Here is a 26,313-nt window from a genome sequence, read left to right on the forward strand (position 1 = left end):
TTGTGCCTAAAAATAATGCTTCTAACGAAAAATAGTAAAAACAAGATAATGATAAGGAAATTTGGGAACTTTGTATTAAACTTCGGAAATTGGCTTGTGAGTAAAAAGTATGGTAAACGATGGTCTTCACAATGAGATTTTACATGTAGCTATAAGTTAAAATATTAAGAATTCTAGTAAAAATAGTACTTCTTTTATACTTATAATAGAACTATAATTCTTCATGTTTATCCATATCTTATGATAATCTTTTTTTTTATTGGATATGTGATGGTCTTCAAGATAGCTCCAAATTCTAGAAAATCAGAGTTGCATGGCTGCTAACAGCATTGTCATTGGTGAATGTAGGCTGATTTATGCTTAATTGTTCTAAATTTTGGGGTTTGCATGTGTGTATTTTAAGATAAATCTTCTGGAAATTGGTGCGTTTTATGGTTTGTTTTATGCTTTGCAGGAGATTTAGGTTTTATAGATGGAAGAGTGTAATTTTGGAGATTTTAGATGAAAATGGCATTTTTAGGAGCACTCTGCCGTGCAGAGCCGAAAAGCCGCTGCAGAGCAGAGCAGAGAAGCTCGTCAGAGCAGAGCTGCGAGGATAGCTCTGTAGCAGAGCAGAACCGACTTGCAGAGTCAGAGCCGAAATCTCCAGAGCTGAACTTCCTTATGTAGAGCTGAAATCTCCAGAGCAGAGCTAAATCCGCAGAGCTAAACTCGACAGAGCTGAAATACGCGCCAGAGTATAACTTGACAGAGCAGAGCTAAGGATTGACAGAGTCAACTTATGCAGATCTGAATGCCAGAGTCAACTATGCAGAGCTGACTTTTCAGCTCTGCACTTTTCAGAGCTCGCTATGCCGGAGCTGACTTTTAGCTCTGCACTTTACAGAGCTAATTTTCCAGAGTTCGCACTTTTAGCTCTGCACTTCCCTTTCCAGAGCCGAGTTTCCAGAGCTCGCGTATGCTGCCAGAGTGGAGGTATTTTGCAGAGTGCGTTGCCAGCTTGAGTTACCTTTGCCTACACGATTCTATTGCCTTTAGAGTCCAACTATGCATGGCAACTTTGATGGTGATCAAGAGTGTTTTGAAGTTTATAAATAGGGCTTAGTTATTCATTGTAAAATATAATCTTTTGCCCTAATTTTTGTCCGCCTTTGAGAATCCTCTTCCGTTGGCAACCGAGACTTAGGCATTTATTTGCTTTCTTAGTTTCTTCATAGTTTTCGAATTTTATTACTTTAAGTTAGGTTTCAATTTAGTTTGTTTTTAGTTTATTCTTGGATTGTGGTTGAGTGACACAATTACACATTCAAGACGTTTACGGTATTTCATATTTTAATTCAATTTATTTTGTTTAATCATGTTTATGCTTTTCGTTTATGTTTATGCTTTGTTTTTAATTATGCTATTTAAATTATGCACTTTAGTTTCACGCCTAGATTAGAAAATCTTTAATTTCTTAAGTTAGATTTAATTTAAGTTGTTTAATTCTTGCCTAGGGCTTTTATAGTTTCGAGCCTAGATTAATTTTAAGATTAATTTATAAGTTCAAGTTTAAATTCACGTTTAAGTTTAAGTTTAAGTTTATTATTTTTAAATCAATTCTTTATTGTTTTTCCTACGATACAATTAGAAGCCCTTAAAAATCTTCCTTGAGAGATGACACTGGGTCAACTTACCATCGCTAGGATGTCCTTGTTCTATTGCAAGTCAAACTAGAGGTGTTCTAGGTTAAGTCGTAGGCCAAATCCGTTTTAATCTTTCGGTTTTCAAGGGATGCATATTTTTGTCCTCATCATAATTAAAAAATTCAGAAAAATACGAACAATATGAAAAGGAAAATATAACAACTGCTGAAATAAAAATTTCATAAAAAAGAGAAAAACAGAAAAAGAAAACCTAGCAAACATGTGAAAGTATAAATATGCTAATTAAGGGTCGAGCCTTATTAAAACTTCTCCGGTGAAAACCCAGTGGAAAAAACACCAGTAAAGAAAAAAGAGCACTCGTCTATAAAAAGGAAAATAAAATTATGTTTATATATATAAATAAACAATTCGTACACATAATTAAATAAATGTGTATAATAGTTTAAATTCTAATTTTTAGATATATAACTACTTTTTTTAAAAATATATATATATATTTAAATTATTACAAATTTCCTTCTTCTTAATTGTATTAAAAATTATTATAATTTAAACATATTTAAATTTAAAATAATTATAATTAAACAATCATGTAAACTTTTTTGAAAAAAAATAGAATCTACTTATTTTTCACCAACAAACAAAAAAAATGAAAAAAATAGTATGATGTTCAACATTAGAGATAAATGAGAGAGAACAAAAATTAATTTTAAGACTTTAACCGAAATGTATTCATTTAAAATTTATTTTTCATAATTTTTATATTGAATTAATGATCTTCTCGTGATCTTTAATTTAGCATCCATATTAAATATCTATTACTGAATTGAAGTTAACCATTTTTAAAAAACAATTAAATAGAAAAAGGAAAAAAGAAGAGAGAAAATTTTGGTGTGAAAAATTAAGAGAATAGAGAAAATTTGACGGTTAAAAACTCATATTTTATAGTATATAAATTACATCGTGATTGAGAATTTCTCAAAAATTAGTGTTGCAATTCAATAAAATAAACTATCATAACAAAAAAAAAATATCGTTTCACTCGAAGCAGTGCCACATCAAAGACAACTCATATCTTCTACGTCAATTTTATTTTAGATGAAAAACTCAATCATGATAAAATTATAATATATTTTTAAGTCCGTGAATTTTTATACTAATTTTAAAATTTATATGCAAAAATTAAAAATTTGATTAAAATTGGTGTATCTTAACATAATAACATCCCATCAAAAAAAAAACTGTAGCGATGAGAATAATAATAAGTTGGGCTACAAAAGTGGGTGCATATGATCAGTGGCGGAACCAGGATTTTTTTTTTGGGGGGGGGGGGCTGAACTGTTTTTTGGAGGCATTCAATACATTTTAGACATTTTTTACTAAAATACAAATATAATAATAATAATAACAACATTTTCATAGATAATATAGTTCAAAACATTTACTAAAATTTTTTTTGGGGGCATTCAATACATTTTAGACATTTTTTTACTAAAATACAAATATAATAATAATAATAATAACAACATTTTCATAGATAATATAGTTCAAAACATTTACTAAATTTTTTTTTGGGGCCATTCAATACATTTTAGACATTTTTTTTACTAAAATACAAATATAATAATAATAATAATAATAACAACATTTTCATAGATAATATAGTTCAAAACATTTACTAAAATTTTTTTTGGGGGCATTCAATACATTTTAGACATTTTTTACTAAAATACAAATATAATAATAATAATAATAATAATAATAATAATAATAATAATAATAATAATAATAATAATAATAATAATAATAATAATAATAATAATAATAATAATAATAATAATAACAACAACATTTTCATAGATAATATAGTTCAAAACATTTACTAAAAATTTTTTTGGGGGCATTCAATACTTATTAAATTAAGGTTTATTATAAAAGAAAAAGAAAATAGAATCCCTTGAGAGCACAAAACGCAGACTAAGGGCACGAAACTCGAAAAGAGATCGTTAAACAAAGAAACCTGAAGATACTAGTGATCCCATAAATCAGGATAGTCGTCCATTTCATCTGACCAACGTCTATGAACTATATTATTCATTGCACTCATGCTATCACTATAGCTACAATCAACCACAAAGTTACTCGGCTTGTAGCCCATTTCTCCCGCATTCCTGAGGCGACCTTTTATGCTACCTTCCGGAACCGCTTGCATCGGCTCACTTCCCATGCCCTTTCCCGTGCCCTTTGGGCGGCCACGTCCTCGCTTTGTCGTCTTGTCCGAGAGTAATTGCATTCCCTGACTAACCTGCTCCTCTAATCGACAAATGCGACTAGTAATATTGTCCGGGGTAAGAGCGGACAAATCTTTGTTACCTTCATGCGGAACACCCCCGTTTTTGTCCAAATTTGGGTCACTTTCGAGAGCAACAGCTGTGTCGTCAAAAAAAAGTCTGTTCAAATCCGCGCCATCCGGAGCCTCCATTTCCAAAGTTTCCTCCACATCCGAGTCTTCCTCGTTAATGACCAAGTCACTATCTTTAATCACATCTTTATCCCCCTGAATCGGAACCATGATTTTTTCCAACGAATCCGGCTCAGATAAATGAATCCCGAAAGACTTTCCAGAAATAGGATCCACGCCCATATCCAAACAAGTATCCTCATTATTCTCCAAATCCAGAGCCTGAAATGCATTTCGCGTCTCGACAGCCTCTTTCTCAAGAACCGGATCAGCAACCTGTTTTTTTACCGCCTGTTCGGCAACCTTTGACCAAACCGCAGCAGGTTTTTCATGATTCTTCCCAAAAGTATAAGCCAAATGAGCTTTAGGCTTAGCCGACACCTTGTTGCCCTTGTTTTCATTATCAGTAGAAGACTCGATAGGAAATGCGACATTCTGATCTGCTTCCAGAGCTTCTTTACTGTCCTGGCTGTCCTTCTGCTTAAGCTTTGTACACTTTTCCACCTGATGTCCAGTGATGCGGCAATTCGAGCAAAAGAAAGGCAATTGTTCATAGCTAAACTCAACATAGAAAGGATGTTCACAATCTATAAGCATCGATTCCTGCAATGGCTGAGCGAGATCCAGTTCAATAAGCACACGAATGAAATGGCCGACCTCTCCATAAGCTGATACACCATCAATTTTGATTGGAAAACCAATAATTCTAGCGATTGCTGTTATTACCTCATGTAGTGACCCGCTCTTTTATATATTTTTAAATCCAGTAATGCGTGTTTATTATTGTTCATCAGTGAATGAAACCAGTTATTATCCTGATATGAATTCAGCTGATGATCCTGAATTTATATTGTTAAAGCAGTCAATGATATTATTTCAGAGTTATAACTGACTTAGCAAAGTCACGTTATTTATTTAAGCGAGATGGAATTAAATTTTATTTTTACTCAAGTCGTGGATTATTTCCGACTCGTGAGTTAATTAAATCTGCGGATTTAATTTTTATATTAAAACAACGAACGAATTAAATCTACGGATTTAATTTAGATTCATTTTATAACTTATCGATTTTAGCGAGATATCACATGTCGAAATCGAGATTTATTTAAATAAACAGTACAAGCAAATATGAGCACGCGATTCACTTTACAGTTACAGAATCACCGAGTCAGAGAAAATATATCAATAATTCTCCTCTACATTTTTTTTTCCTTTCTTTTTCTTCTCTTTTTCTTTCCATTAAATTTTGTTCCCCAACTTCTATACACCACTATCATTATTTTTTTTTCTCCCCCACCACACTCATGTATGCGCCAATGAACTATTAGTATCAAACCCAGCCAACAAACAGCTCTCAATCTCACTTCACTTCACCGAAAAATATCGAAGAGCAGTCCCAATTCATTCTGCTAAGATCTCAAGGTAAGGCTTGGCCTCAATATTCATTTTTTTTTTTTTTCATCAAGTTCACCTGCATTAACAGAAGACCAATTCATTTCAGTCATTTCACAAGCTATTCGAACTTCAACAGCCACCCATCAGCTCGAAAACATTCAAGGTAATTCACAAACTCAAATATCCATTCCAGTAAGCATTTATACCAAGCATGATCATGAGTAGTTTCACAAGGATAGACAATCTTATAAGCATCTTGAACTTAGTTAACACACCAACTATGCGATCATGAGCAAGTGACAGTTCATATGAATTGAGTAAACGAGCATAATTTGAGATGTAAGCAAAACAAGAAGATTTCACCTTGCTTGTCCGATTAAGAATCGATTAAATGGATTGAGAGGGAGTTACTTAGCTTTAAAGGAGGGAAGGGCCGGCTGCCCAAGGGACAGCGAACCACCTACTGCCGAACGGGAAAAGAAGATGGCGACGGCAAACATTTACTGCTCCATTAAACTCCGACAACAGCAGCGGATCAGCGGGCCTTCACCTGCCGCCGGGAGGAACGTAGCAGCAACGACGCAGACCGGTTTTGAGCAGCAGGAATCGATCGATTATTAAGGGAGAAAATCAGTTTGAACTTCAGGGAAAGAGTTAGGGCTTTGCTTCCCTTTCATGGTTGAGACGAGAGGAGAGGCGTGTACGACCATCGCCGGCTGACTCGCCGGATTCGAGACAAGGGCGTGACAGCAGCGGCGACTAGCCAGAAATTCAGGGCGTCGGAGCTGGAGAATCACTGAGGCCGACTGGAACCATGGCCGAGAGAGAACGGCCGGCGTCGTGGCCGGAGCAGCAAACGCTCGAACTGGGCGATTTCCCTTTTCTGAGATCTAGGGCTCGACGTCGGAGAGGGATATGAAGACGGGAGTTGGACGGCGCCGCTCCCAAACGACGACCGGCGCCGACTGAATCGCCGGATTCCGGGCGAAAGAATAACAGCAGCAGCAACGATGATTCCTTGAGAATCAGGACGCGATTTGAAGCTCTACGGAGAATAGAGAAGGAAGCGACAGGGGATAGATGCTTCGATAACCGAGGTCGACCGGAGTTGACGGCCGCTGAACAGCCGAGGAAGAGGAAGCCGGCCAGTTTTAGCCGGAGAAGAAGAGGCCGATCGGCTTTGTGAAGATCGGTTCTTGAGTTTTGAGAATAGAGAGAGAAAGGTGAGAATTTCTTTGAGGGAAATAGAGAGGACCGAGAGTTTGAGTAGAGAGAGAGAGGGGATGGGCTTTGATTATTGGGCTTCACTTTTAAATTAGAATTGGGCCTCTATATTTTTTTATTTGGGCCGAGTTATTTTAAGCTTGGGCCTTTTTCTTTAATTTGCTGATGGGCTTTAATTATTTAAAGAATTTGGGCTTTTTCCCTTTTTAAAATTTTGGGCTGTGAATTGTTTTAATGGTTTTGGGCTTCCATATAATAATTTCGAACTGGGCCGAATTATTTAAGAAAAAGTTTGGGCTTCACTTTTAAATTCGAATTGGGCCAGTCATTTATTTAAATGGCCATTCCCATTATTTCTATTGGGCTTGAATTATTTTAAAGATTGGGCTGATGCTTATTTTACGATGGGCTATTATTCTAATCCCATTTATATTTCAGCTGGGTCGAGTTTTATTTAATTTAAGCTCAGAATAATTCATTCTATTCTTGGGCTAATTTTAAATTATGGACTGAAATTTTATTTAGTTGGGCCTTACATGATTTATTTATTTGAGCCCAATTATTCATTATTTAATCATTTGGGCCAAGAATTATTTAATTACTAAGCCCAATGAATTATTTCAATTGGACCTTTCATTTTAGATATCCAGGCCCATTTCTGTTTAATTAATTATTGGGCTACCTTATGTTGAGCCTTTTAATTATTCGAACTCATAACATTTTAAATTCTCATTATTAAGCCCGGTTAATTATGAGTTTATAAAGCGAATAAGCTGTAGTATTTAATTATTTTCTATCGACAACGAGGAGCGGGATTTATTTAATTGACGGATTAGAACACCCCGAAGAGAACGGATTAATTTTTGTTAATTATCCGGCTTCATGAGACGAGACTTAGCTTTTGTTTAAATCCGATAGCCTGGATTAACAATAGAAATTCCCTGATTTTATCTCAGAATAATAGTTCATGCATACGAGATTCATGCATAGTTTAATTACGCATTCTCATTTAATTGAGAATTTTCCCTCGATTTAAAGTCTTACGTTATTTTCTCGGATTAAAGGTCGAGCGCAAGAATAAGAGCTCGTCAAGGAGTCACTAATCTGTAGCAAAGCTTTGCTATCAGGTGGGCATTACTTTCATATATATCAAATGAGTTTAAATGTTACGTTCAAGCAAGTTATTTCATGACTAAATTAATTGAAGTTATTTCAAATATTGTCTTGCCATAAAATGTTTAAATTTCAGTATGATATCTATCTGATGTGACTTTAATCATGTAATCGAATTCGGGTCTTGAGCAGTTGATAGCTATCCTGCCAGGGCTAGTGTACACCAGTGACCGTGAGTCATCTAGCGGGTTGGCCGGTCAAGTGTCCGTGAGAGGTGGCCACCTCTCCGGCACACAGTTCCAGATATGATAGATTACAAGAGAACTTAGTCTGCAGACGAACTTTAAGAATCACAAATGAATTTAGTAAGCTTGGGCCTTTTTAGCGAAAAACTCCCTTGCTGTACTGTTTATGATGGCATGACAATTTACAACTTTACGAAGCATGTTATATTTCATAGTAGGCATATGTGCCCACTGAGTACTTTTGTACTCAGCCCTGCATATATTTCTAAATGTGCAGGTTGAGCAGCTGCTGATGGTGATGAAGTGACGAGCGGGACTCTTTTGTCTTATTATGTATTAATGAACTCTAGGGTTACATGTCTTCATACATGTAATCAGAACCTTATTCCGCTGCGTACTCAGAAGTTTTATGTTATTTTGGATAAGTCGGAGTTATCCGAACTTACTAGTTATTTGAGTCTATACGACTAAAACTCCGTTATATTATAAATATCCCTGTTGTTAACAATGATACTGCGATCCTTTCTTGTTTGATTATTCCCCTTTCTACCCCGCTTCTAATCTCCCTCCATTAGTCACGGTTTCCCCGGCTTAATTATCCTTAATTAGGACCGGTCGTGACACCTCAGGATCCCAAAACTCATTCGGAAGGTAATAAATCCGAACCCAAACTTGACAAATAGAAGAGACTTCCTTGTAGGGATTGAAACATGGCACCCAATCGCGGAGGCGGATGGAACCCGCAGCCAGATCCCAAACAATTTTGGTTTTCGCAAGTTTTTTATCTTCAAGAGTAGAGAATTTCATGGTGAAGAAACCCTTACCCAAAGTGAGAAGCTTCCACTCTGATTGGATACCCCACAAATTGTTGAGTTCAAGCTTCAACTGATGTGTCGCCTGTGGCTTGCTTCCTTTCCGTAGTAACACCCTTCCAATAACAGAGAATTTGAATTCAGCAATACGTTTTTGATACATCTGTTTTGGAATGGTGAGAGAGAACCCATCAGCAAGTTTCTCGGCCTTAAGAGCTGAGAATTTATGCGCCGGTAAATCTGGAGGTCGTTCAACCCGGTTTTGCATGATCGAGGCGTAGGAAATCCTACCCTCTGGTGGCGGCAGCTTTGTGTAGTTAGGCACAGAAGCTGTTCCTTCAGACGGTATTGTAGAGGACAAACAAACCTCGTCAAGTTTCAAATTCCCCTGCTCCAAAATCCTCGGTTGTTGATTTTGTGGTAGGCTTTGTGGTAGGCGAATCTCAGTTGGCTTAGATCGAGACCTGTCAAAATTAGAAGATACCAGTGGAAGATTGAGGCCCCCCTTGTCACGATGGACCTCCGGCGAACTCGAATCCATCACCGGCAGGATAACGGCAGTTTAGGAGCAGCGGCGACGGAGCCGAGCACCAGTGGCGAGCAGCGGCGGCGAGGCGGCTGCGTGAATCTGCCGTGATGCCTCTTCGATCTTCCTCCGCTGCAATTTAACACTGCGTGTCGTCTCTGCTGGACGACAGCAGAGGCTAGGCACCAATCAGCGGCGGGCAGCGGCGAGGAGGCGCGAGCAGCGGCGGCGGAGTCTTCAGCGGCCGGCGGCGTGAGTGCCTTTAGGGAGCGGCGAGGCACCAATCAGCCTAAAGAGATCTGCTGGGGGCGACTCTGCTGGAGAGCTGGACAACTCAGCGGCGAGGTACCTATGAGCGGCGGGCAGCGGCGAGGAAGCGCGAGCAGCGGCGCTGGTTAGATCTGGTTTTTCGACGCCAGATCTTGTTTTGCAGCGGCTTGGACGGTGGGCATTCAATACATTTAGGCATTTTTTACTAAAATACAAATATAATAATAATAATAATAATAATAATAACATTTTCATAGATAATATAGTTCAACATTTACTAAATTTTTTTTTGGGGGCATTCAATACATTTTAGACATTTTTTACTAAAATACAAATATAATAACAATAATAACAACATTTTTAGACATATTAAAAAAAAAAAATCAAAATTTGGGGGGGCTCTAGCCCCCCCTGGCTACGCCCACTTTATTAGGTTTGGAGCCCAATGTTTGGGCCCGATGAATCTGTAATACTCCCTCCGTCCCACTAAAGTTGGCCACATTTCCTTTTTGGGCGTCCCACTAAAGTTGGCTACTTTCCTTTTTGGGTAAAAATTACACCAAATTAAACTCTATAATTAATCAACTAATCTACACCAAATTAAATTTTCTAATTAAACCTACATACACACAAACACACGCCTCTTCTCTCTCTCCATCTCTTTCTCTCTCGTTACACACACAGACACACACAAACATGGTTCGCCGCCCTTCCCCTTCTCTCTTCTTCTCCGGCGGACAACGGCAGCGCCGACCGCCGCCCCGGCTCCTGAAACCCTCTCACTCACCTCTGCCTCTCCCTCTTTCTCTCGTTACAGATCTCGTGATCTTCCCCCCCTCCCGACAACCCCAACCCCAACACAGCCTCTGCTCTCTCCCTCTCGCCCCACCTCTGACCTCCATGTCACCGGAAATAGGAAGAGCCGCGACTCCCTCCGGCGAGGCAACCGTCGACCGGCCTCCATCTCCCAGACACTTCCGCCTTCTGTCTTCTTCTCCGGCGGCACGCCGCCCCCATGGCCGCCGCCTCTCTGGCCTGCGCCGCAACCCCCATCTTCCTCCCTCTGTAATTCCGGAGTCGCAAGCCCTAGGCCTCTTCCGAATTCCACCTGGTCTCTGTAATTCCAGAGCCGCGAGCCCTAGCTCTCTTTCTCTCTATAATATCGGTTCTCTCACAGCAACCAGCCGCTGTCTTACCCCTCTCTCTTCACCCCTCTCTTTCTCTCTGTCTTTCATCTCTGCCGGCGGTGGTGAGGCCAGTCGTCGGTCATGCGATTCTCAGTGACAATGGGTGGGTTTAATTTTCTGGTTCTTTTGATTTTTGATTGGATTGATTTTGTGGTTTGATTGAGGAAAATTGGGGAAAATTGATTTTCTGGTTTGATTGAGAAAAATTGGATTGATTTTTTGGTTTTTGATTGTTGCCGATGCGATTCTCAGCGACAAGGTGTTTTTTTGGTTATTTTGAAGACCGCCGGTGTCGCCGTCGCCGTCACCGTCGCCGGCGCCGGCGCTGCCTTTGCCGGCAGCCAGAAGGTGCAGTGACAAGTGGAATATGGACCATATCTCATTAAATCTTTAATTAACTCAAAAATTTGATGGGTCCCACTCAATTAAAACATAACACTCAATTTCTTAATATCCGTGCCGAAACGAATGTTGCCATGTTTATTGGGACGGAGGGAGTATAGAAATCAACACCTTTCATTCTTATTAAATTTAAAAATGGGAAAATATTAGGAATTATTTTATTTTATTTTGGACCAATGCAAAATCGAAACGCGTAATGAGCCGACAGTTAGTCATCTATGAAGACGACCGTACCATGAAAAGATATAACCATTTATCAAATCAATTATTATCTTATCTGTCTGTATTTTAATAGTCAAAAAATTTAATCACCACTAGTTAACCCCACGCCCCACCAATTGTGTATTATCAATTAAACATTTATCTTTGAAAATTAATTTAAATAGATAAAAACATTAGAAATTAGTACTCTTTCTATTGTAATTAATTTGACCTATTTTTTTTCTATATAGTTATTTACGAGAGTAGATTGTAAAATTGCGTGGGCTTATCTTTAATACTTCCCACTAATTAATTAAAAATGATAGGGTTTATATTTTTTTACAGCCGGTCTTGCATGCGGCGATCGCACTCCAGTGCGACGGGTCCGCCCCGACCCGCGCCGGACTCAGCCCGCGCCCCAGATCCAAAATCCTTAATCTTAAATTATTACATTTGTTTACAATAATGATTACTTTTAATAAACATGAGATATACATATAAAGTATTATATTTTCTAAACCCTAAATTCTATAAATTAAACCTTAAACCCTGTAAACTAAACCCTAAACCTGAACACTAAACCCTAAATGTATAACAATTACATTTGTATATAATGGTCAGGCGAATGACTGTCAGCTCTGGCACTGGAAATCTACTTTGGCGAGTGATGGTCAGCTCTGGCGAGCTTGATCAGGCGAATGACTGTCAGCTCTGGCATTGGAAATCTACTCTGCCGAGTGATGGTCAGCCCTGGCGAGCTTGGTCAGGCGAATGACTGTCAGCTCTGGCACTGGAAATCTACTCTGGCGAGTGATGGTCAGCTCTGGTAAATAAATTTCATCTCTGTCGAGTTTGGTCAGCTCTGGCGGCCTTGACCGCTCGACGAGTGTTGTCAGTTCTGGCGAATGAATTTCAGTTCTGTCGAGTTTGGTCAGCTCTGGCGGCCAGCTCTGGCGAGTTTGGTCAGCTTTGGCGGCCTTGGTTAGCTCTGGCAGCCTTGCGGGTCAGAGTTTCGAGTCAGGAGCACAGGTTTGGAGCGGGTCGACCCATCGCACTCCTGTGCGATCGCCGCACCGAATAATTCACGATTTTTTTAAAGGCTAAATGTTTTTATTTATGAAAATAGGCCATTTAAATGGGACGACTAAAAATAAAATATAGGCCAATTTAATTTATTGGGATGAAGATAGTATAATTTAAAGTGATGCCAAATTATGAAACAAGTCAACTCAAGTGAAACAGTCTGAAAATGAAAATATGCCCAATCAAATGAAACAAAGATAGTGTAAGCTAACCCCTCGTTTATTAAAATATGGACTAAAACTTGGAAATATCTCAATATCCTCAATATCTCCACCATTTAAATTTATTTTACTTAATTTATAACTCCTTTATAAGATGAGATTGAAGAAATTTTCGTTTTAACGAGAATAAATATACTAGGGCGACTTCGACCTATAAAGTGGGATTCTTATGAAATATTTTGACGAACTCCGCCTATAAGCCACGCCTAAAGATAGGAATTGAAGATTTGAGGTCAACTATATATTCTAAAAATTAATACAAATTTTGTTTGTTTTTCTAAGTATAACAAGATAATGTATATAGTTATAGTAGTTATGAAACTAATTATTAATTAATTTATATATTTTTTATTTAGAAGATCTTGTGGTAACTTGAAATTCAGTCGTGTTTGACGAGCTTATAAGCTTCAACAGCTTATAAGATGTAATTTTTTAAAAGTTTATAAAATTGTCAAGTGTTTGGATAATTGAATTTATAAGTTATAGAGAGAATTTTTTTGCTAAAGAGAAAAGATTTATTAAAAATAGAAAATCGAAGAGAAATAAATTTGAAGTGGTATATGATGAAAATAACAAATTATAATTGAATAATATTTGTAAAATGATTGTTGCACATAAAATTATAATAAAATGAATTGAGGTAAATGAACTTATTTTTTTAGGAAATTAATTATAAGCTTTTAGATAGAACTTATAAATTGTTTAAAAAAAAAATTGTCATATATTTTGAAGAAGCTTATGATCTATTTTGAAGAGCTTATAAGGTCAGCCAAACACCCTACGAACATTACTCAAAATAAAAATTATAGCGGAAATAATTAATGTGTTTTACATGCTGTGAATATTTGTTCTAATCTATATATAATATAAAAGATCAATATAACGGTAACTTTTTACCGCCAAATTTTCTCTCTCCCATTTTCTCTAAATTTAACCAATTTCTCTCACTTCTAACCAACTACCCGTCACTCACTCTTTCTCTCTCTCTCTCTCTCCCTCTTTTTTCCTTTTTCTTTTTCTTTGCAAGTTTTCAATTTTTGTTTTCTTTTCTTTAATTTTTTTTTACATTTAGAATTTTTGTTTTTCCTAAAATTTATACATTTAGATTAATTAAAAATTTTAATACACATATAAAATTAAATATTATGACATGAGCTTTAATTTAATTTATAATAATATATAAAAAAAAAATTAAACTAAAAAGAAGATATTCAAATTAATTTTTTTAAAATTAATCTCTTTCTCTCTCTTATTTTATAAATGAAGTTAGTTTTCATCTTTTTTGTTATTTGCATAAAATATTTTATGAAATCATGAAAATTATGTACATTTTATTATGCAAGACTGCAATTATTTTTATTACTCTTTTATTTCAAGTTTTTATTTTATTTTTTCACTATATTCATGTTTTAAACTTGCATGAGTTTTTCATAATTTCTTTTTGCGTTATACTTATAGGTTTTTTTTTATTGTTATTAGTGTGGAGAGATAAAGACCATAGTGCATTTAATTATTTTCATATGTTTTGTCGTATGTTTGGATTGCTTCAATAGATTATTTCGTATTGGTTTTATTTTAGAATTCTTTAATCTAATAGAAAAAAAAAAGATAAATTCATAGATTTGTAATTTATTTTTCCTGTAAAAAAAGTAGAATTGAACATATGATTTATATTTATTTAATTTAACAATAATTTTTTTGGTAATATATATATTTTTAAATGCATTAACTTTATAAATTCAATACAGTATTCTCACATTCTTACGAAAAACATAATTTTCACAATAACCAATCCATATGTAAACTAGGCATGTGAATAAATTTTCATATAATATTTGAATCCCCTACTTTATGAAGAATGTGTATTAAAATATTTTTCATAAACTTTAAGGATATTTTTATTTAAAATTTACCAACCTCCTTAAATTTTTTTAATCTGGATACCTCTTAATTTCGATGTCCATCGTGCATCGCACGAATGGGCGTATACTTGTACGCATTAATTAGGTCTTTGATGTCACTGTAAATAAAATCTATATTATCGGAAGTTAGTGATGTGTGCATGCAATTGCTTCAAAAACATGTCGCATACAATATAAATGTCACAATCAAAAATAAAAAATCTAAATAACTGTTGCTATTTAACCATGAGATTTGGGTCCCACCTAGAAAACCCTCTCCTCTCATCCATACAATTGTGAATAGGTCATAAACAAACTAGCCCTTCTTTTCAAATAGTATCTGTTTTCTTCTTCTTCTTCTTCTTCTTAAAAAAACTGCTTTCGGTCATAATTATCTCTACCAATAAAATGGGCCACTTTGGAAACATGTTCATTCAAGATTTTACCGAACCCTTTTAATCTTCAAATTCTAGAACAAAATATTTGTGTTCATATTGTTTCCTTGTTTGCAGGCACAATTACATAAAGGCCCTGTTTGGATGCGCAGGGTTTACTGATTTTCTTGAAGTCGCGTTGACAGAAGATAGAGAGCACAACTAAGTATGCACAATGTGTATCATTAATGAAGAATTGTGATTTAAATAATCTTTGTGTATGATTAGATTTGTGCTCTCTCATCTTCTGTCAGCCAATTTTTGTCATTTTCTTTCCTGATCTATGTCTATCTGCGACGGATCATGATGTCACTAATCAAGGTAAGTTTTATTTTATTTTATGTTTAATAGTTTTTTTTTATCCTTAGATATTTTTGAAATGAAGATCTTGATTCTTGAAGGCTTTCATGAAACCCTATATAAGCTATTAAGCTGCAGCTTCTAACCTTTGGGAAATAGGGCAAAATGTTCCCGATTTTAGAAACCCTAATTCAACTCTCCCCCTCTTTTGTTTTTCTACAACTTTCAAATGAGTTTATTATTTTTTGAATTGTTGAATAACTAGTGTTCTTTCCCTAAGCTTTTTTCACGTATATTTAATCACTTACTTTTAATTACTTGTATTTGGGGATTTAATTAGTGTTTTTGTTTCCCTCTTTAGTTCATAATAAAAACTCTATCCCTTTTAGGCACATATGTTTGAATTAAATTTAAGCATGTTTTGGTTAATTAATTAAAGTCATCTATCTATACTATATTAAAAAAAAGGGAGTTTTCAATTTGAAATTGATTTCAAATTGATTTAGGTGGCAATCATGTGAATAATAGAAAAATTAAAGTCAAAAGTTCAAACTCAAATTAATATTTGTAAATTTTCGCATGCACATTTAATTATGTGTAGATAACTGCCATTAACTTTTTTTTAGGAAACAACCATTAATTTTTAATATTCCATTTACATATTTCCATTAATTTTTTCATTTTTTTAAATTGTAAAATTCGATTAATTGTAAAATATTTAATATGCATATCAAATTAAAGATCACGATAAGAGCTTTAATTTGATATATTTTATGTAAATATATGATTTAAAATGTACAAATTAAATTTGTTTAAATATTAAAATTTTATAAATTTCTCTCTCCTCTCTAATTTTTTGAAAAAAAATGTATTATTAATTCTTTTCTATTAGTATTTTTTTTGCTTATTTTTTTGGCTTTTCATAATATCAAATTTTATAATTGTAATTTTTTTATTTTTTAATATTCAATTCTAATATATTTAGTTAAAAATAAATTTTATTATATTTATGAGTATGATAATTACATTAATATTATTTTTTATATAAATATAAAAATAAAAAATATTTTCTCGTGCATTGCAGGGGATGCAAATGCTAGTATAAATTAAGGAATTGGTGAAAATTGATATCGATGTAATTCATAAACAAATCATATAGGATAGTAATTAGGGTTAATTGCAAAACAAATCACAATATATATATATATATATATATATATATATATATATATAGGGTTAGGTTCAATGAAAAGGGCCTAAATGTAAGAGAGAAGAGAGAAGAAATCTCATCCGTTGATCTTATATAATCTAATGGACATGATTTATTCACGCCATGTTCAACAGATTTTTTCGTTGAACATTCGTGAACATATACAATATTTTTGGGGGTTCTGGGGTTCGAACCCCCATACGTTCAACAGAAAAATCCGTTGAACATGACGTGAATAAATCATGTCCGTTAGATTAGATAAGATTAACGGATGAGATTACTTCTCTCTTCTTTCTTACATTTAGGCCTTCTTCATTGAACCTTAGCCTATATATATATATATATATATATATATAGGAATAGGATCATATAGATCCCAATGCTTATAATAGATCCGTAGATCCAAATCTAGACCACACATTTATGACATGTGGCGCATCAAGATGCATAAAGGCATTTCAAGGCAAAATCTGGAGATGGGTAAAATTGGAATGTAATTTTCGGATTTAATAATTAAAAAAAATATACTTTTTTTAGTTTTTCTCAAAATAGATATATTTTAGATGCATATAGTTTCCCACGAAGATGCATAAAGTTTTCACATGAAATGCATGACTTTGAACAGAAAAATGCATTTGATTTTTACAGTTTTGGTATTTTCACCATCCCACCCCGCACCACCCCCCAACCCACCCCACACCACCCCCAACCCTCCCCATTACCACCCCCCAAAATAGTCATGTTTCACATGCATATAAAATCAAACAAAAGTGCATAAAGATTTTACATAAAAATGCATTAAATTAATCAAAAAATGCATTTCATTTTAATAAATCTGGTATTTTCGCCACCCCACCCTTGCCCCACCCCCACCCCCACCCCTACCCCCACCCCCCACCCCCACCCCTCCACCCAATTTTTTTTTTAAAACTGATTTTCTGACCACTGACCCCCCACCCACCCCCCCCCCCCCCCCCAATTTTTTTTTTCAAAACTAATTTTCTGATTGTTGAGTCGCTGACCCACCCCCCCGGCACCCCCCACCCACCCACCCCCCCAAATTTTTTTTAAACTGATTTTCTGACCGCTAACCCCCCACCCACCCTCCAGCCCAAAAAAAATTATATTTTTTCAAAAAATGTAATGCATTTTTGTGTGAAAGTATATGCATTTTTGTGTGAAAGTATATGCATTTCTGTGCGAAAGTATATGCATGTAAAACATGTAATTTTTTTTATGTAAAAATCAGTTTTCCAAAAAAAAAAATTTGGGGGGTGGGGTGGGGGGGTGGGTGGGTGGGGGGGTCAGAAAATCAGTTTTTGAGAAAATAAAAAAAAATTGGTGGGGGTTGGGGGGGTGGGGGGTAGGGGTGGGTCAGTGGTCAGAAAATCAGTTTTTAAAAAAATAAAAAATTATTTTTTTTGGAGGGGGGTGGGGGGGTGGGGGGTAGGGGTGGGTCAGTGGTCAGAAAATCAGTTTTTAAAAAAATAATTTTTTTTTGAGGGGGGGGGGGGTGGTGGGGTGGGTGGGGGGTGGGGGGTAGGGGGTGGGTGGAGGTGGGGTGGGGTTCAGGGGTGTGGGGGGTGGGGTTGGGGTGGGGTGAAATCTTATGCATTTTTATATGAAATCTTATGCATTTTTATATGAAAGTTCATGCATTCTCGTATGAAACTTTATGTATCTAAAATATACCTATTTTGAGAAAATCTAATTTTTTTTTTAAATTTTTAAATTTCGAAAATTACATTCCAATTTTACCCCTCTCCAGATTTTGCCTTGAAATGTCTTGCCACGTGTCACCATCTTGATGCGCCACATGTCATAAATGTGTGGTCTAGATTTGTATCTACGGATCTATTATAAGCATAGGGATCCATATGAACCCAACCCTATATATATATATATATATATATATATATATATATATATATATATAATCCATTTTAAATTTTGGACATCACTTTTAAAAATTTACTTGTAGTTTGGTGAATTAAGGTGTTTTCTGTATTATTATTGGGAACTCAAGGTTCTATAATTAAGTAGTTTTTTAGCGCATAATCAGTTCTTTTTTGCTCTTAATTAAACCATCTATTCGGTAAATCAATATATCTTCTATCTTTCTTAATTTTGGAATTGCTTTGAAGTATTGCTTTGTTAACATCAGTATTTCTTGCTCTGATGGGATGTGTGTGTGTGTGTGTGTTTTAATACTAAGGGGATGTTTATTTTTTAAAATTAGCTTTGATATATAAAAATAATAAAGTTAATATATCTTTTATTTATTTTAATGGATTTAAATTTATAGATATTCAAGGTTGTTGATTATTTATACCAATTAGAATGTGTTCTTTTTGGTTGTAAGTGTATCATTAAAAAGAAGGGAAAAGAAAAGATAAAAAAAATTTATCTGGTCTCCACACTTTTTATCTCATGTTTTCTTTGGTGGAAAAATATATGAAAATATTATAGAGAGAGAGAGAGAGAGGGGAATGGATCCTCTGCTGTGCACAGCATCATGCTGTGCACAAAAACAAGGTAAATGGAGTGTATTTTGTATTTCTTTTTTGTATTTTTTTTAAGTTATGTATTTATTTTCTTCTTGTTTTTGTGCACAGCATGATGCTGTGCACAGCAGAGGATCCATTCCCGAGAGAGAGAGAGTGAGAGAGGGAGAGAGAGAAGATGAGATAAATTGTACTTCCTCTGTCCGACCGAAAGTGAGTCGTATTCTTTTTTGGGTCGTCCCAACGAAAGTGAGTCGTTTCATTTTTTGGTAAAAATTAGGGAATTATAAGACTCTATTAATAAAATTAATTACACCCTTATTTTTCTTAATCACCCTAATTACTACTCATTCCTTATTTTTGAAATTATTTTTGATTTATTTTTTTAAAAACCTTTAATTACACATATAATTAAATAAATTTAATACACTAAACATCAACTTCTATAATCTCGTGCCCAAAATAACTGCCTCATTTATGGTGGGACGGAGGAAGTATATATTTTGAGGGTAAAAGATAATATGGGAAAATATTATCACACTTATAATTGTGATAATTTTATCATGAATTGGAGTGAAAAGGTGGAAAAATGGACTATTCGGGAAAAATTTTCTTCATATCTGAAGAAAATTTTCCAACTAAGAAAACGTGTGAAAAGAGTGAAAAAGGAGGGAAAATATATATATTCCACACCATTTCATCAAAGAGAACACACCTTAAGTTAATTTAGGGGGTGTATTAGTTCAAGATTTATGTAGATTTTAAAAGTCCGTGGATTTTAAAAGTCTATAGAATTCTCACAGAATCTTCATGATTTTGAATGAATTCTTGGTCGGATTTTTAATGAATTCACAAGAATTTGGCATGATATTTTCGGACTTGAAATCCACAAACCCAGCGAGCGCGGGAATTGAACGAGCGCTGGATACCCAACGACCGCTGGGTTCCAGCGAGCGCGGGAGACCCAGCGACCGCTAGGGTCCAACGGCCGCTGCTCTTATACTCTACATTCTACCGTCAAATTATTATGATTATTTAAGAAGGAAAAGGGAAGTCAGTAAATGTGTTGATAACTTTTCTGCCATCTCATCTTTACTATACACGCATGCAAATTCTCTAGTCCATTTTGGCGGCTCATCACAATCAATTACATACATTCTCTAGTCCATTTTGGCGGCCGTTGGTTTAATTAATGGAGCTGCTGTTTAATTCATGGAGCTGTTGTTTGGTTGATGCAGCGGCCGTGGTGCTCCAGCAATCGCTGGAATCGTTGCAACGGGCGCTGGGGTCCAGCGGCCGCTGGCTTCTTGGCCGCGGACGCTGGCACCCAGCGAGCGCGGGGTTTTATCGGATTTGTGAATTCTCGTGGTCCGAGCTCAGATTTGTTCATGTGTATTTTTTGAATGAAATTCATGGAAATCAGTCCAATGATAAATTCCGTAGATTTTTAAATACACCTAGATTTTCATGGACTTTTAAAAGTCTTGAACGAATACAACCAGATTTATATAGACTTTTAAAAGTCTTGAACGAATACACCAATATTTTCATAGACTTTTAAAAGTCTTGAACTAATACACCCAGACTTTAAAAGTCTGCAGAAATCTATTAAAGTCTTGAACTAATACACCCCCCTTAGCTTAATTCATATCTCATTAAAGTGATGAGATTGAAAAAATCTTATTCTTGATTATAAAAAATATTCAATCATGTATTTTATCACGTAAAGTAATCACTCTTGGGTGGATTGCTTAATTTGAAGTATTTTTCTATTTTACTGAAAATACCAATAAGTACTGACTATAGGTTTTCTACTAATAAAAGATCTATGCAGGACTTATATATGTTAAACTACTTCGTGAATTACGGCAACGTTGTTTAGAAGATAGAGTAGATTGTGTTAATTGTTGGAACTTTTTTATATAATACTATTATATATACGGTTATTTTAAATTAATAAATATATCATTAACTTGGATACATGTACATGTATTTGTTGATCATAAAATTGGAATACATATGTGGTGGAAATTTGGAATCGAATTAACGTGTGATCCAGATCACCCTTCTAGCTTTTTCTACAGATTTTTTACACGTATATTAGTTGTAGTTTAGAAATTGTCTTTTCTTTATAGAATTTATCATAGTTTAATTCTTTCTACTACCTGTATTTTATACAAGAAAATAATCTTTGACTATATTGGGCATGACCTCAAATCTCAGGTCAGTCCGGCCCATTTATTATCGGGCTTGCACCCTTTAAATACGTTTATTTGTTTGTTTGTTTATTTTTATTTTTTAAAATATTGCAAAACTTATTTTATACTTGTTATGGAAAATTATCAACTTTTATATCTTGTAGTTTAGATTTTCACGAATATTAAATGACGATTTTATATAAAGAAAAGAAAAGGAAAAACTAAAAAAAACCCTTGAAAGCACAGAAGGAGCAGACTAAGGGCCGAGCCTCATTAAAACCTTTTCACGGAAAACCCAGTGGGAAAAACCGTGAAAAGGAAAAAGAGTACTCGTCTAAACACAAGACGAAAGTAAGGAAGAGCGGAAGGATCAACGAAAAAATCATCTGAATCCCCTAAAGAAAACGTCCACGATAAACAGAGACAAAAACCAACAGAGTCCGACCAGTAGCGTCCCCGAGCCGAGCGCACCCAAACCCGGAAGGACTCTACCGACACTCCATCCCTCACCAAACCAGGGCAGCACAAGCTCAACTCCATCCACCGCCTCAAAACCCACGCCTCCATCAGCGCAAGAATCAACTGAGCATCAAGAGCACCCATCTTAATCCAAACGCCTGCCAAGTGTTCGAAGAAAGACCCAAACCAAGATCTCCCCATACACACGCCAACAAAACCAAGAAAAAGCCGAACCAAACAACCACCCATCAGCCCCAACTACCGTTTCTGACGCAGATGGCTATGCGAAGCCATGTCAAGGCGAACCGCAGCCCTAATCTCCTCAATCTCGTGCGGCCACCACCCTTCTGAACGTTGTTGGTTAGCCATTAAATCTGCCGCCTTGTTTCCTTCTCTAAAGATGTGAGAGACCTGCAGCGAGAAAGCATCTAACATCTTTAAAATCCTATTCCACGTCGCCTTAAAACGCCAAGGCACATTCAAAGAACGAGAATTAAGAATGGATATCACGTAGTTGGAATCGGATTCAATCCAAAGCTTGTGCCAACCACGATTGTGAGCAATTTGAATCGCCGAGATAACAGCCAGGAGTTCCGCTTCAAAGGCAAAACCCGAGCCACCTTTGAAGTGAAAACAACCACGCACCACATTCCAGTTATCTCTAAACACCCCACCTGCAGCAATAGTGCCCGGAGCTCCCATCGCCGAGCCATCAGTATTCACTTTGATCCATGGCGCCACCGGTGGCCACCAATGCACCTCCACAAACTCCGGAGGAGGAGCACTCCTTGTAGTAACACCCACTGCCCTGAGAATCAGATAATCCGACCAAGAATTCCACATGTAGCCTAATTTAGCAAAGTTATCATCAATCTCTTTGAAAGCAACTTTCACCGTGTGGATGACACGGCTTGCTTCGAACTTTTGATTATCAAAGATACAATTGTTTCTCTGCATCCATATGGCCCAGATGACCGTGATGATACCCGCTTTCCAGAAATTACCGGTGAGGGGACTAAGTTTATACTGCCAAGCTGCCACCAAAAAGCTATGAATATCATTCTCTTGCAACCCTTTCGTGAAATTAAACCACCCAAGAAACGTAGCCCAAATATTCTTCACACGCTCACAATTCCAGAAAAGGTGATCTTGAGACTCACTTCCTTTTAAGCAAATAAAACAGACATTAGGCGTGATCATACCGTAGCGGATAAGGCGATCATAAGTTGGCACTCTATTATGAAGAAGACGCCAACATATCAAAGAACGTTGAATTGGAATAAAAGATTCCCAAAGCCAAGAACCCCAAGACACCTTCGGAAAATGATGACAATGCTTGTTGAAGGCCAGCGCAGTAGTGACATTCCCTTGCAACGAGGGTTTCCAGAAACGCACATCTCCCTCAGTACCAAGAGGAGTGAGTAAGATATCACACACTATCTCAGGAAAAGCATTAACAAAGGCTTGCGTGAAATGCCAGACCCCATCGTAGAAATAATCAGCCACCGATTGAGAAAGAAACGTAAGCATGAAATGCGGGATTCCGCATTTATTCATGAGATTATACCCAAGCCAGTCGTCATACCAGAACGAAGTATAAGCGCCGTCACCAATATACGAGTACGAATCCGCAACCAAACCATCAATTTCCTCACGTAAGCTCATCCAGATAGAAGAAGCAGCCACCAGAGATTTACTACGCCCAAAGCGATCGAGATATCTATCTCTAATCAAATCATATCCGAACTCACGCCCACCAACCACCTTCCACGCCATTTTCATGAGATAGCTCTTGTTCATGGACTCGAACGACCTTACCCCGAGACCGCCCTCCTCCTTAATCGAGCAGACCCTCTTCCAACTCACAGAACAGGATGGCGTCTGCTTGATGTTGCCAGTCCATAGGAAATTACGGCAGCACGCATCGAGCTCCTTAATAAGAGCAGTCGGCCATCTATAAACCATCATGGAGTGCGTCAGGGAGCTTTGGATAATCGACCTGATCAGGCAAATCCTCCCAGCCATCGACAAATGTAATCCCTTCCATCTCGCGAACTTGTTGATCACACGATCATGTATCGGTCGAAGATAGGAGGCATGCACACGACCCTTAAAGATAGGAACCCCAAGGTAAGTAATCGGAAAGTTGCCCTGAGAAAATCTCAAAATGCTCCGTATAGCCCTGCACGTCTGAGAAGGAACTTTGCTAGTAAAAAAAATCTGCGACTTATCCGGGCTCACAATTTGATCAGAAATTTGACTATAATATTCTAGAATTTTCTGAATGGTATGAGCGTTCGTGACCGTGGCGTGACAGAAAACCAGAATATCATCCGCATATAAAAGATGAGTGGGAAAATTAATTCCCTGTCTCATTTGCATCGGGGTAAGGGTGCCCGCGCTAACACAATTTGCAAAGAGCCTACCAAGAACATCCTCGGCGATTCCAAAAAGAATCGGAGAAAGAGGATCGCCCTGACGAACACCCCTCGCAAAATAACCTTTAAGCTGACCATTGTACAGAATAGAAATCCTAGCCGAATGAAGCAGAATTTCAATCCAACTAATGAACTTTGAATCATAGCCAGCAACACGAAGGACGTTAAGCAGGAAATTCCAGCTAAGAGTATCAAAGGCTTTTTTGATGTCAATCTTGCAAGCCATGTTTTGACCACGGCTCGTACGATGCATACAGTTCACGCCTTCCGACCCAATCAGAATACAATCGTGAATTGAACGGCCGCTAATAAAACCAAACTGATGACGGGAAACATAAACAGCAGCAACCTGGCTCAGTCTAGACGCCAACACCTTAGTAATAATCTTGTAAAGAAAGTTGGACAGAACAATCGGTCTCAGATCCGAGACCGAATTGACGACACCTTTCTTAGGTATCAACACCAAGGTATTAGAATTGCAGCCTTGAGGAAGATAAGAATTCCGGAAAAAGGCTTGAACAGCACACCAAATATCCACTTTAATAATCGACCAACAATGCTGAAAGAACTTACCCGAGAAACCATCTGGGCCCGGCGAGCTGTTCGGCTTCATCTGAAAAACCGCAGCAGAAATTTCATCTTCATCCGGTAAACGAATGAGCAAATTATTATAACGATCTTCGACCATTTCCTCAATAACCGCCTCTACCGCCGCAATATCAGTATTAGTTTGAGTGCTAGTCGAAAACAAAGAAGAGAAAAAATCCACGATATGATCCCCAATAACCTTCTGATCGTAATTCATATCTCCATTGATCTCCATGTGAGAAACGATGTGAGGTTTACGACGAAACCTAAGCATCGCATGAAAGAATTTCGTGTTCCTGTCTCCATCTTGAAGCCAAGACACCCGGCTTTTTTGCTGTAAAAGCGAGCTCTGCCTGGAAAGCACAACGTTGATCTTAGCTTGGGCTTCCACTTCTTTATCAAAGAGATCCTCCGTGTAACCATCCCTGGCAATCTGATTTTGAATCTCCAAAAGCTCTTGTTGAGTATTCATGATACAAGAATCAACATTTCCAAAAACATTCCGATTCCACGCGCGAAGAACCTGCCGAAGACGCTTTAATTTATGCATAACTTTAAAAATCGGGCAGCCAATCTCGGTATCCATCTGCCAGGACCCTTCCACTGTATGGAGAAAATCCGGATGTAAGGTCCACATGTTAAGGAACTTAAAGAAACGATGGCGAGGAGGAACATCCACCATGCAATGAAGACAAGCGGAGAATGATCCGAGGTAATACGTGGCAGAGCTTGAACAAAAACCGAACTCCAGAGATTTGCAAAAGAATCAGCATAAATCGCTCTATCCAGACGAGACTCCACATGGGTAGGCATAAATCTACGACCAGACCACGTGTACTGCAGACCAACCGTAGGTGCCTCAATGAAACCGGTGGCTTCAATGAAATCACAGAACTCCGCACAAGCAGTAGAGTTAGGCATACAGTCACTACTTCTTTCATGGGCGCCTTTCACCGCATTAAAATCGCCAATAAAGACAACATTACCATCAATATGATCCAGAAGATCCAACCACAAGCGCCGTCTGCCAGCATACGTGTTAACGCCATGCACCACCGTGATTTTAAAATTCCACGTCGACCATCTGCAGTTCATGATAACCACCTGCTCGGAGGAGAAAATGACATCATGAGTAACAGAAGGATGAGAAAAAACCCAAATATTCGAACTCATGTTGTTTCTTGAATTTTGAAAACAAGGAATAAGATTCAGAGAACGCCAAAATCTAGAGTAAGTCTTCTTGAGATTCGTCTTAGGCTCAATAATCCCAACAATAACAGGGGAGAAGGAGTCGCAATGCTCCTTTAAAACTCGTTTGGACTCGTCCGTAAGGCCCCGGACATTCCATACGAGGACATTCATCATAAAGACTGAGAATTCGTGTTCGGGTTTTCACCCGATTCCACTTCAGCTGCCCAACTCTTGGTTGCCACATTATTCAGGGCTGTATCATTCTTCGAGCTCCCAGACGTAATAATGAAATCTCTAGGTTTAT

The 26,313-nt window shown here is 36.9% G+C and overlaps 1 long non-coding RNA gene across 1 annotated transcript; it reads left to right on the forward strand.

The window, feature by feature from the left end:
• Positions 1-14,989: 14,989 nt before the first annotated feature.
• On the forward strand, positions 14,990-20,670 carry LOC130987487 (uncharacterized). The gene is made up of 2 exons (XR_009089773.1): positions 14,990-15,442; positions 20,374-20,670. It is a non-coding gene; the product is annotated as an uncharacterized LOC130987487 (long non-coding RNA).
• The last annotated feature ends 5,643 nt before the right edge of the window (positions 20,671-26,313 follow it).

The sequence above is a fragment of the Salvia miltiorrhiza genome, chromosome 6 (genome assembly GCF_028751815.1).
Source record: "Salvia miltiorrhiza cultivar Shanhuang (shh) chromosome 6, IMPLAD_Smil_shh, whole genome shotgun sequence".
Taxonomy (NCBI): domain Eukaryota; kingdom Viridiplantae; phylum Streptophyta; class Magnoliopsida; order Lamiales; family Lamiaceae; genus Salvia; species Salvia miltiorrhiza.